The following is a 12,546-nucleotide window of genomic DNA, read 5'->3' as shown; positions in this document are numbered from 1 at the left end:
CTTATCTCCCACATTGAGTTGATTTGTTATTACCTGAGGGTTGTCTTGTTTAAGCTCTCTAGGTTGGTGTGGCATATTTTGGGCTTTTCGTGATAGTTCAGCCACTTATCTAGTTCTTCAGTCTGAAGCATCCGCTTTTCGGGTACATCTCCTTGGGATGGACTTGTCTGTAATTGGGTTGCCTTTATGTGAGGTGTATCCTGTACAGAAGGTTGGGTGGTGAGTTTAGTGTTTTTACAAGGACTCGTAACTATATTATTATCAGTAATCTTAATCGAGTTCCGAACTTGTAAAGTAACTTTGTCATCACTTATACGTAGTGTAAACTCACCTATTTCTAAATCAATTTTAGTTCTAGCCATCGCTAAAAAAGGTCGCCCTAAAATTAAGGGTATATTACTATCCTCATCAATGTCTAAGACAACAAAATCCACTGGGAATATAAATTTATCTACTTTTACTAAAACATCTTCAATTATACCCTTAGGAACTCTAAGGGTTTTATCAGCCAATTGTATGCTCATTCTAGTTTGCTTGGGCTTCCCAAGACCTAGTCGTTTAAACATTGTATAAGGCATGACATTTATACTTGCCCCTAAATCAGCTAATGCATTATCAACGGTTAAACTACCAATTAAACAAGGGATAATGAAACCCCCTGGATCCCTTAGTTTGTTGGCTAGTTTGTTTTGAAGGATAGCTGAGCACACTGCATTCAGTTCAACATGCGATTATTCGTCTAACTTTCGTTTATTTATCAGTAGCTGTTTCAAGAATTTAACAACATTTGGCATCTGCGATAAAGCATCAAGAAATGGTAAGTTAATGTGTAATTTCTTTAAGAGTTTAAGAAACTAACTGAATTGTTCGTCTGACCGGTCTTTTTTTAGTGCGTTTGGGTATGGGATGTGAGGCTTGTGTTCTTTGATGTCTGACTTGTTTTTACTTGCCTCTACCCTACCTGTATTCACCTCAGGTTCCTTGTTTGTCCTTGGGTTGTCTTTGGTTAATGCTTCCTCATCTATTGTACTTACGGCATGAATTTGCTCTTTTGGATTGGTCTCAGTGTTACTTGGAAGTCCACCTTGTGGTCTTTCTGACATTATCTTGGCTAATTAACCAATTTGATTCTCAAGCCCTTTAATTGATGCTTGTTGGTTCTTCAATGTTGTCTCAGTGTTCTGAAAACGGGTTTCTGACATGGCCATGAATTTGGTAAACATCTCTTCGAGATTCGGCTTTTTCTCCTGTTGTGGTGGCGACTGCTGAAATACCGGAGGAGGCTGTTGTCTTTGGTTTCCTTGTCCTTCCCATGAAAAATTGAGGTTATTTCGCCAACCTGCATTATATGTGTTACTATAAGGATTATTTTGAGATCTAAAATCATTACCCATATAATTGGCTTGTTCGGTTTCTGTGCTATGGCTATAGAATGGATAGTCTGGATTGAACATGTTCCCTTGCGTCGTGTCACACTGCATCACCTGTTGTGCCTGCATAGAACAAACAAAATTGTCAAACTTTTTATTTAGAAGTTCTACTTGGTTAGTAAGCATGGTGACAGCATCAATATTATAAACTCCTGCAGCTTTTGTTGGCTTTGTCCTCATGACTTGCCACTGATAGTTATTCAATGACATTTCTTCAATAAATTCATAAGCTGCTTCAGGTGTTTTATTGTTAATCGTTCTTCCTACGGCTGGATCAATCATTTGTCGAGTTGATGGGTTCAAACCGTTGTGGAAGGTTTGAACTTGTAGCCACAAAGGTAGTCCGTGATGAGGGCATCTTCTCAAAAGATCCTTGTATCTCTCCCAGGCATCGTAGAGTGTTTCTAAATCCATCTGCACAAAGGACGAAATATCGTTTCGTAATTTAGCTGTTTGAATGGGAGGAAAATATTTAAGTAACAATTTTTCGAACATCTGTTCCCATGTAGTGATTGATCCTCGTGGTAAAGAATTTAACCACTGTTTGGCTTTATTCCTTAAAGAGAATGGAAATAGCCTTAGTCGAATGGCATCATCAGAAACGCCATTAATTTTGAAAATATCGCACAATTCCAAAAAGTTTGCTAAATGTGCGTTGGGATCTTCATCCTGTAAACCATCAAACTGCACAAATTGCTGAATCATCTGAATGGTGTTAGGTTTTAATTCAAAATTATTAGCAGCAATAGCAGGTCTAGTAATACTAGTTTGAGTACCAACCAAACTAGGTTTAGCATAATCATACATAGTATGAGGAGCTTCATCTGGTCTTGCGGGTAATGCTGGAGGTGGTTGAATGTTTTGATTTGCGTCCATTGCTTCTGTAGGTTTTGGCTCATGTTCTGAATAATGTAGGCTTCGTCTAATTTCTTTGTGGTTTCTGCGAACTGTGGCTTCTAAATCTTCGTCAAAAAGTAGTGGTCCTGTTGGGTTGTTTCTAGTCATAAACTAGAAAAACCTAGATAAATGAAAAGAAAAGAAGATAAAAATAAATAAAAATAAATAAATAAATAAATAAATATAAACAAATATATATATAGTAATGTCTAAAGTAATAGAAATCGAGCTTTCGTAATATTTTAGTTCCCCGGCAGCAGCGCCAAAAACTTGATATACGTGATATAAAGTAATAAAATTTATAAAGAACTTGATCACACCAAAACTAACTAATATCACGACATTAAGGCAAGTGCACCTATCGAACAGTAGTATAGCTTAGTGGCAAGAACGAGTTATCGTACCCAAGGGAACCAAAAGTACTATTACTTACTTCCTTTCTATTATTTAGCCTAAAAATAAGATAAGGTTGTTTAAATTAATTCTAAAACTAAACTAAAAAAAGCACAAAGAGTGAATTGGGAAGACTTTTAGGGAAAAGCTGATTGATATGGACAATACTCAAGGGAGAATCCACCTAGACTTCACTTGTTATTGGTTCTTGAGATAGACGATTTATTCACTTGACTTGATCCATAGAGATCCCTAATTTATGCTAAACCCTCCGTCGAGGTGAAGAGCAACTAGGCCTAAGCTGTTAATTAAAGTTCCTTTATTAATTAACTCCCTAGGTTGCATTAATTCGATCTATGGCTCCCCATATTAGGTTTGACCCTAATCCGGCAGATTTATGTCGCCCTATGTCTAGGGTTGCATGCAACTCCGCTTAATTATGGTAGATCTACTCTTACCACAGGGACTTTTACTCCTCTGCTCTAAGCACATTGTTTCTTGAATTAATACCTAGGTTTATTAACACAATAATTAAGTACACATAATTAAGAACAACTTAAGTATTTATCATATAACTCAAGAATAAATACATGCTTGTACAGGGGACTTTTGCATTGTACTGTACTGCTTATACGATAGCTTAGCTGTGTATTATTATCTAAGTGGCTTAGTCCACATTCATAGAGTGTAGGGTTGGATAGGCTTTTCGAGGTCTTATGTGGTGTGTTTAATTGGATGAGCTTAAATAACTCTTTTGGGGTATGATCGAGGGACGAAAAGGTGTTTTGGCTGGATGTGTGGGTTTTTAATATCTGAGGGCATTCATACGCATCTCTTTGAGTGTTCTGAGTGTGAGACTATCTAACTGTTTTCTGTCTAACTGAATAACACTTGTGACTGTGTGTTTGTACGTTACTTGGTGTGCTTGAGTTGTTATTTTTTGTTGTCGGATTCAAGTTTACTTTCTGACTCTGTGTATATCTAGTTGACTACTTTGCTGTTGGTTTGAGTTTTGTAATTCTGTTTTTAGTAATGTTTGAATTCACACTGAGCTCGTGTAGCTCACCCTCTTAGTGCTTCCATTTCAGGTATCTTTTTGAATTCTGAAGCTAGACTCGATAAGCAGAGGTCTCAGAAAGTCATGATCCAAAATAAATTAACAGTTCTTCTTTTTAATTTCTATTTTTTATTCGAATTTGAACTATAAGGTTTTATAAAAACGAGGGTACAAGTTCTATTTTTTATTTTTCTTGTAAATCTTATTTTGTTCATAAATTAAACTTGACTACAATTTTTCTTATTGAAATCGATAGGATTTAATACACTTGGTCCGTAAAGAATTAAATATGTTTGTAATGGAATTTGAAATAACTTGTTGGTAAAATTTTTCTATGATCACTTCGGTGGTCAATGTAACCTCCGAGATTCAGTCTAAATTTTTAGGCCGGGTGTAGGATGTTACATATTTAATTAAAAATCAAAATAAAAATTGGTTGTAAAATTTACTCATAATGAAAAATATCAATGAAAACAAAGTATAGTGCTACATTCAATATTTATCTATAATAAGATTGTAAATTTAAAAATTAACCTAAATATTTTTTTTGCCTCAAAACACTAACTGATATTATTAAAGCACTTAGCCCAAGCAAATTGAAAAGAAAAAACACTGAACAGTAAAAGAAACGGCAGAAAATAAACGAAACAATTGTAAAAAAAAGCACACCAAATAAAGTAACAAAACAAAGCCATCAACAAAACAAAGCAACCTGAGCCAAAGAACCTACAGCAACCAACATCTTATCAGCCAGCAAGACGTTTAGCTTCTCTTTCTGAAGAATCAAGATTTGGGAGGAGAAGAAAACAAAGCTTTGAATCCAAAAATGGAGGAGCGGTGAACTTTCACCAAAATCAAAGCTAAAACAGTAGAACCCAACATCGATAACGTATCAAGAGTTCCATTCCAATTTGTCCTTCGTCGCCATCGTCATCACAGAATTAGGTACTCCATCATCCTAAGCACCATAAGCCTGTCTTCTCCGACCCTCCACCATCAGCATGTGAGCCGTTCTATTGACAGATCTGGGTACAAAATTAAAAGAAACCTCGTCAAAACACTTTTCCAGATAACAAATTTGCTGCGTTATTGGTCGAAGAACTGACTTGTCCTTTTCTTTTTTCTTAATGTTCTTGATGACAGTTAGTGAGTCCCCTTCTACGATCAGGCATCGATAACCTCCTTCGACCACAAACAGAAGCGTCCGTTCATAAGCCCTTGCTTCAGCCACGCAACAATCATTTACATCCGTGAATAGATAAGTTTCTAACCCTCTAATTTCTGCTTTCGAATCTCTAGCTAGGACTGTCGTTGTAGCAATTCTTGACTTATTATGATAAGCTGCATCAAAGTTTAGTTTAAAAACCCCACGATCTAGAGGCTTCCAAGCTTCTTTACTCTTAGTTCTATTGGTAGAACAAATGTTCTCCTGTGACAGGTTGAGATCTCGGTAATATCTATGAACAAACCCCACTAACTCCTGCAAATAATACTTAAGGCCTTCATGAACTAGTTTATTTCATCTATACCAGAGATCCCAAATAGAAATGGCCATAACTTTTTTTTGTTGTTCATCTGTAGCGATAAAAGAATGGAAGAAGTGCAGCTTGTAACACGTCAGTTCCTCAAAGGACAGAAGCTTGATTTGCAAATAGTCCCACACAGATTGGAGGATGCCATAAGACCATAACAAATTATCATAGTTTTCCCGAGCAATTTTACACAAAGGACAGACAATCTCAGTACATAAGTACCTTTTCGCCAAGTTACAGAAATGGGACAGTAAATTATTGAAAAGTCTCCATATGTGAATTTTAATTTTCTCTGGGATATGCAAAATCCAAAGAGCCTTGTAAAAATTCTGTTGGTAAGTTTCATCAGGGATAATAGGAAAGTTTTTCTGTAACCACTCTGTAGAAAGAGCTTTATATCCACTTTTCACTATATACTCCCCAGACCCTTCATATTTCCATACCATCATGTCCTCAGAGTTAGCTCCCATTAGAGGAATGGAGATAATACATATCGCTGTGTCTTCATCAACTAAATTATGTATCAGCTCATTATTCAAAGTATTTGTCTCAACTTCAATCAATTGATTCATACATGTCCAGTTAGGCAGAATCCTTTGAACTGACAATCTGTTGTTCTCCCTTCCAGGCAACCAAAGATCATTCCATAAATTAATATGGGAACCGCTGCCAACCCGCCACACAAGCCCATCCGCAATCAGTTCCCTGACACTACAAATACTTCTTTAGGTAAATGAAGGGTAAGACCCAATTCTCGCTGTTAGAATATCCAAAGATAGGAAATATCAGGCTTTTAAAACTTTAGGTAGAAGGCAACTAGGTTGAGAGAAAATGCGCCAAACCTTTTTAGCTAATAATGACTTGTTAAACAAAACAAGATTTTTAAATCCCATTCCACCAACACATTTCGGACGACATAAAAAGTCCCAAGTGCTCCAATGAATACCCTTCGCAGTTTTATTATTGGTCCACCAAAATTTGTTCATTATGCCTTCGAACTTACGACATAAGGTCTTAGGCATAATAAAGCATTGCATAGTGTATATTGGGATGGCCTAAAAGACTGACTTAATGAAGACTTCCCTCCCCCCCTATAGACAAATACCGCAAGCTCCACCCATCAACATGTTTTCTGAACCTATCAACAAAATTCAGGAAAGCCCAGGCTTTTTTCTGCCCTACCATCATAAGCAAACTTAGGTACTTCTCTGGGCTTGAAGCTACTCGAGCCCCAAGCAAGTTAATTATGTTCTCCTTAACAGACGAGTCCATGTTGGCCCCAAAATAGATAAGGGACTTATCAAAATTCACACGCTACCCAGAAATCATCTCATACTCCCGAATCACATCACGAATCACTTTAGCTCATTTGCATGAGGCATCGCCAAAAAGGATACTATCATCTGCAAAGAACAGATGAGCAATTGAAAGTTTTTTCTTGCCAATCAACGCCCCTTTCAACCGTCCTTTCTGTTTGGCTTCCTTGATAAGTGAAGAAAACCCTCCCGCACAAATGAGAAAAAGATATGGGCTGAGAGAATCCCCTTGCCTCAAATCTCTTGAAGTCGAAAACCACTCACTGTTAGACCCATTGAGACTGACCGAAAAAGAGACGGAGCACACACATCTCATAATTAAAACAACCCAATCAGTATGAAAGCCCAAGTGTGTCATCATACCCGCCAAAAAATCCCATTCAACACGGTCATACGCCTTGCTCATATCGAGTTTAAGCGTAAAGTTTTCATTCTTTTCAGTTTTTCTCGTTTTAAGGGAGTGAAGGACCTCATAAGCTACTAGTACATTGTTGGAAAAAAGTCTGCCTAGGATAAACACTCCTTGAGCATCATTAATACAATGACCCAAAATAGAACTCATCCATTTCACCAACGCTTTTGCCACAATTTTATGAACAACATTGTAAAGACTAATGGGGCATAATTGAGTCAAATTTATTGGTTTCTCAACCTTAGGGATTAGAACAATTTGGGTCTTATTAATGTCACCTAACTCAGATTCGCCATTCAAAATTGAAAGACAATAAGATAAAATATCAGGCCCTATTAAATGCTAGTACCTTTGGAAAAGTATTACAGAAAATCCATCAATTTCAGGTGCATGCAAAGGCGCCATCGGCTTTACTACTGACTCTATATCTTCTGCAGTGAACTAAGTAAGAAGATTGTCATTCATGTTTTTCGTAACTCTTTTCTCCACTAACTCAAAAACATGCTCATCAGGGCCCATTTCAAAAGTCGAAAAAAGATCACTAAAGTATTCAGAAGCAAGTTTTAGCATTTCATCATTCAAGGAAATTCTCCTACCATTCTTATTATCAAGCTTAGAAATTCTACCCCGCATTTGACGTTGCACAGCTATATTGTGAAAATAGCTAGTATTTCGGTCTCCATTCTTAAGCCAATTGACATGGGCTCGTTGCTCCCAAAACAATTCTTCCTTGTCTGCCTCCAAATTAAGTCCTAGTTGGAGATCAAAAATTTCTGCTAAAATCTCGTCAAAGAGGTCCTGGTTATACAGGAAATTTAATCTATCTTTTAAATCTGCACAGACTTTGCTTTCCTCTTTTTTTTTTTTTTACTCCAACGCTGAATCTGATAGCTCAAACTTTGAAGCTTAACCAGAATGCTTCCTGAACATTCAGTCCACCATTTTTCGACTAATCCTTCAAAAGAAGTATCCAAACACCACTTAGCCTCGAATCTAAAAGCCTTATCAATGAAGCGTTGATCCTTCTTGCCTTTCCCCACGGTATCCAAGAGAATAGGGCAGTGGTCAGAGAAAGAGTGACTCAAATGTTCAATCTAATAGCAAGGGAAAAGATTGAACCAGTCCAATGAAGTAACCCCACGATCCAGACGTTCCCTAATGTTATTACTTGAAAATTTTCCTCTCCCAAGTGAACCAGCGACCAATATAACCCAGATCATTACGATTACAATCCTCCAGTGTTAGTCGAAAAGCATCCATTTGACGTTCTGATCTAAGACGACCACATTTCTTCTCAAAAGAGCTGACAATCTCATTAAAATCTCCAAGAACGACCCAAGGAATAGCTTGATCATGACTTAAGTGCCGAAGTAATTCCTAAGATTTCCTTCTATTCTTTTCCTCCGAATTACCATAGAACCCCGTTAAGCGCCAAGCAACATCACATTCATTATCCCTAATGTCAATGTCAATATAAAAAGAGGAAAAACTTCGAAGGCTAACCAAAGAGGTTACCATTCCAACCCAAAGATGAACCGCCTCTTGACCCCATAGCTCCAAAATCAATCCCGTTCTCGAAACCGCATCTCAACCTGACTCTTTTCATCTATTTAGAACATAATTTTGTTTCCATAAGAAACAAAATTTGGGGATTAATGGCTCGCAATTTGTTCTTGAGCCTTTTAACAGTTCATGGCCTCTCAAATCCACGAACGTTCCATCTTAGGATTTTTATTGTGCTCGGCTGCTCTGGTCACCAGAGCCAGCCGTTAAATCATAGGAACCACCTTCTGTATAGATACCCAAAGTGTCTAATGGGCCTGTCACAATTCTTTGACCCTTTTTTCCTTTTGCAAATTCTAATAGTTCATTTTCCTCTCCCAGGACAATATCCATGGGCCCTTGAGCCAGCCCACCACTGTACAGACCACTTTTGCCCAGATTACGTCCATTAATATTCCCATTAATAAGATTTTGTTGATTGGCCCTTGATGAGATTAGATTGGGATTTAACGTCTGATTCCCAAAATCGCTCCCTGATTTCCATCTAGAATCATTCTCCCAATTAAAGCTATTGCTTTGACTGACACTTCTCATGTTTACAGTACAGTAGTGCAACCCGTCAGCCTCGTACAACCACCTGCTCACCCCCGTATTCCGCCGCCTAGTTACCGCGCGCAGCGATAAATCCCATCCATAATTAATTTTTGAAGGCTCAATTTTTAATCGGAATGGACAAAAACTTTCCCCATGTCCGAGCTTTCCACAAATAAAGCAAAACATGTTTAACTTCTCATATTTAAAATGAACATAGACAGGCGAATTATCCCCTATTTGAATCTTCTTTTTACGTTTCAGCGGGGCTGTAACATCTAATCGAACACAGATACGCATATATAAACTGTGGCCCAACGCCAAAGAAGATACATCATATTCAAGAAATTTCCCCAAAAACTCACCAAGCTTCTTACACATCAACTCAAACATCATCCCCGCAGGTAGATCATGAACTTGAATCCAGAATTCAGTATAATTTAAAACCAACATTGAGGGGATTTCTCCTTTTTTTAATTCTTTGCAGTACTAACAGATGACCATTGAAGAATCGCGGAGTGCCAGAAATCACCTTTTGAACGTCAACCTCATTGAAAATTGGAAGAGATATTGTTTGTCCCCAAGATCCGATATGTAAACTCCTCCAATAGGGTGCCAGAGGTCCGCCATGGTATTGCGCAGCGAGGGTAAATGCACCACACTGTCTGTTAAGCATCGCCCCACCAAACAGTGCTGGAAACTTTGGTCATTCACTATTTCATCTCCTTGAAGCGCCTCTTCCTCTTCATCCAATAATCTCAAATTTGCTAAGTCCTCTTCCATATCTTACCCAACCCAAACCCCGAAATCAAAATAGAACACTTAAAAGGAGAAGGAAAAAAACAGGAGCCACGCTAAAAAAAAAAATTAAAAATGACAAAGGAAGAGCATGCCAAAAGGTAGACACAGAAAACGTGCCATAAGGCAGACAGAGAAAATATATTATGATAAATTTCACTTTTTAACCCAAATATTTTTAAATTTAATAAATACATGTTTTTATACTTTTTCAAATATGTATTATGTTAAACTCTCAAATAATTTATTCATGGTGACTAGTATATGCATTTATTTTTACAATTTGCATAATAAATGAACTACGAATCTAAAATTTCAATGTAATATCATTGAGCAAAGAATAAATGCTATTTTTGTTTTTGAAGAAGTAGAAATATTTTTTTTTAAAAGGCTATTATATTTTTTGTTATATTGAAAGCTAGGTAAGTTTGTGACTAACTATGATCACAATGAATTAAGCTATACAGATTTGAGTAGGAAGAAATTTGTGTAAAGCTTGAAGAAACTGATTTTGTATTTAGTCTTCTTACTTGCCCCTGTTCATTGTGATTACACTATTTATAGAGTTTGTGTATAACTGCTTTTCAACAATCTGCCAACTGACTAGCTGTCTTTCAACTACATGTATAACAACTTTTAACTAATAGTGATGATCACATACTATTTTCTTAACATTTTACATTTAAAAGTTATTATAAGAATCAATAAAATTAAAATTTGAAATGAAATTTATTAAATTTTGTGTGTCAGAACCATATTTTGGTACAATAATAATTAAAATAAGAATTAAATTCCAATGTTCTTTTAACTTTTTTCATTCTTTGGAATATTTAATGGGAATAAATAATTTTATAAAAGAAAATGATTGAATGATTCTTTTGGTTAAATCCTATGTGAATTTATGCATTGACAAGAGTATTTCTTTTCTAATTTGGTTTCTAGTGTCATATGGAGATATTGGGCATTAAAATATAGTGTTTTTGACCTTTTAGGGTGGATATGGATGAACAATAGGGTGCGATGCGTTTAGTTTACTGTTTATTTTTCGCTATAGTATCGTTACAATATCTAGTCTTACTGACACTTTTGTTTTTACACTAACTATAAGTACACGTACCGTCTATCTAAACTCACACTTAATTTTAGAGCTTTTAGCTTTTTACTAGAGGAAGGGGCTATTGTTACACATCACCATTAGTAAGTCTTCATATCATGATTAAACCCACTTCGTTAGGAGGAGTTCGTCATCATATCATCTCCGACTACATCCTAAAAAAATTTCCCTTAATTTTAAAAATAGCCTAACAGTCGATAGGATAATCATGCAAAAGGATTACATCATGTCCCCCTCCAATATATAAACTCCGCTATAAGAAGTAGATATTGATAGATATATTAAAACTCTGCCCAACTCTCAATCTAGCTCATCAGCATCACCACGATGTGAACCACTTGTATCCTACATCACCAATAATAATCCACAACTTCCATCACTAAATATTACATCAACAAACTTAAAGCCGAAAGAATGTTAAGTCATTATGTAAGAAAGCTTTAATTCCAAAAATATGGTTGTGTATGAATTTATGGATGCTTTAGTTAACATATATTCCCATCATGATACTTGATTGGGTTGGAGTTGTTCCTATTTTCTACATTCAGGTGTTTACACAGTTTGGGAAGTATTACTCTTTAAAATGCCATACCCAAATTGCAATCAAGAATGAGATGAATATTGTTAAACCTAGTTCATCATGGATTGAGTTGAGTATGAAATTATCGCTGCTTCATCGGCCAATAATAGGTACTAAATATGGAAGTATGCATATCAAAAGTCAAATTGCATGCTAATTTTTTTATTCAAAAAATAAATATATTACTCATTATACAGACATTACTAAAAAGGTAATTATGTATTTATAAAAATTTGAAAAATTAATAATTATACCAAAATAATGAACTCCAATATCAAAGTACTTGGTCGGTGGGTGAAGGAAATATGGCATCCAATAGGAGAAGGTTGGGGAAGACTTATGGGGTCTTTCCCTGATTCTTTTCATATGGTATTCCACAATCATACCCTCCTTCCATTATTGTTTTGAAATCATCAAACCGATCAGTAAGATATAATATCTCAATTGCACTAAGTTTACGCCACCCTTACCACAACTTTTGATCGAGATGCCTTTGCTTTTCAGTAAATCGAGTTTAATATTTGATAATTAAGGTTACCTTTAATATTATCCCACATCTAGTATAATTTAGATGTATCCAATTTTATAGGTTAAGTACCTAAAACGTATTATTCTTTTATTTATGAATTATGGAAGGGTTATGCGTAGTTTAAGGCATTGTATCGTAAAAATATATATATAATCAAAATTTATAATGAGACTATTCAAAAAAAAAAAGAAAAAAATAACAATATAGACTGTTTCAATGGTGACATAGGATTTTAATATTAAATATGAAAATAGTTAACCACAATTAAAATATGAACAAAGTTCAATTTTAATATTCAAAACTTAAGCTTATCTGTAATTTATATTGTATGAAAATTATATTATACTATAATATAAAGGGAGATGTCCACTTATATTATTGTAAAAGTAATTTA

At 35.7% G+C, this 12,546-nt stretch overlaps 1 non-coding gene across 1 annotated transcript; it reads left to right on the top strand.

Annotated features, from left to right (window-relative positions):
• The first annotated feature begins 1,770 nt into the window (after window positions 1-1,770).
• On the top strand, window positions 1,771-1,876 carry LOC128294912 (small nucleolar RNA R71). Its single transcript, XR_008285219.1, has one exon. It is a non-coding gene; the product is annotated as a small nucleolar RNA R71 (small nucleolar RNA).
• The last annotated feature ends 10,670 nt before the right edge of the window (window positions 1,877-12,546 follow it).

Source organism: Gossypium arboreum, chromosome 6 (assembly GCF_025698485.1).
Source record: "Gossypium arboreum isolate Shixiya-1 chromosome 6, ASM2569848v2, whole genome shotgun sequence".
Taxonomy (NCBI): domain Eukaryota; kingdom Viridiplantae; phylum Streptophyta; class Magnoliopsida; order Malvales; family Malvaceae; genus Gossypium; species Gossypium arboreum.
The sequence above is the reverse complement of the archived record's forward strand: the minus strand, read 5'-3'. Positions and strand labels throughout refer to the sequence as shown.